Here is a 543-nt window from a genome sequence, read left to right on the forward strand (position 1 = left end):
GTAGAATTTTGTGCGTAGGGATATATTTAAAGTACACAAACAACGCAACGGAACCTGCGTAGTGTGACGATGAATTCGCGTAAGTGCGTAAAAAACGGAGGTAACAATGGTGAACCTAACGGATTTGAATATCTAAAGGAGACTTTATCCAAATTAATTACGCGCTGGATGACTGGACGAACGAATTTCGTAGTTTAGATTAATATAAAATAATTACAAAACTGTTTTATAGCAGTCACAACAAAAGATAGGACTATACTGTTGCTGTGCCTGAAACCGTTCCCTATCCACTAAATAGTGCCCTATATAGGGTGTCGGCCATTTTGAAGTGGTGTCCGAATTCTGAGTGAACAACTTCATTCCCTACATATGTTCCCTCGTTTATATCAACAATGCACTCTGATTTTGAGCGTACACCCGATGTACACTCACTGAAGCACGAATTCCACCGTGGAGAGACCGAGCGCGAGAGTTTATACGAAAGATGCAGTTTGCAGCTTTCTTAATTCTGCTTTAACATTTATTTCACGCTGTTTCTAGTTT

This window comes from Scardinius erythrophthalmus (genome assembly GCF_964197995.2).
Source record: "Scardinius erythrophthalmus genome assembly, chromosome: 12".
NCBI classification, from domain to species: Eukaryota; Metazoa; Chordata; class Actinopteri; order Cypriniformes; family Leuciscidae; genus Scardinius; species Scardinius erythrophthalmus.